This window comes from Buceros rhinoceros, unplaced genomic scaffold (assembly GCF_000710305.1).
Source record: "Buceros rhinoceros silvestris isolate BGI_N320 unplaced genomic scaffold, ASM71030v1 scaffold17999, whole genome shotgun sequence".
Classification (NCBI taxonomy): domain Eukaryota; kingdom Metazoa; phylum Chordata; class Aves; order Bucerotiformes; family Bucerotidae; genus Buceros; species Buceros rhinoceros.
Window position 1 is genome coordinate 5,266 of NW_010433465.1, and position 479 is coordinate 5,744.

The window sequence follows — 479 nt, forward strand, 5'->3', positions numbered from 1 at the left end:
GGAGAGATCCCCACTTGCCCTCACCCCTGAGGAGCTGCCACAGCCTTAGAGCTGGGGCTTCTGAGCTCATCTGGGATGAAGAGAGGCGCTTTTCTCCCACCTGCTCATCACTTGTGGGCTGCTCACCGGGGACGTCTCGGATGCAGCGAGTGGGTAGCGGCAGTGCTAGCACCAGCCCTTCCTGGTGTGGGTGGTTTGTTTCGTCCTCGCAGGGCTTCATACCAAGGGGCTGCCTCAGGGGGTGTTTCCTCCTGGCTGGTGCCCGGGTCTGGGGAGAGGGGTGGCTGAAAGAGCAGGGGGAGCAGGTGGAGAGATCCCCACTTGCCCTCACCCCTGAGGAGCTGCCACAGCCTTAGAGCTGGGGCTTCTGAGCTCATCTGGGATGAAGAGAGGCGCTTTTCTCCCACCTGCTCATCACTTGTGGGCTGCTCACCGGGGACGTCTCGGATGCAGCGAGTGGGTAGCGGCAGTGCTAGCAC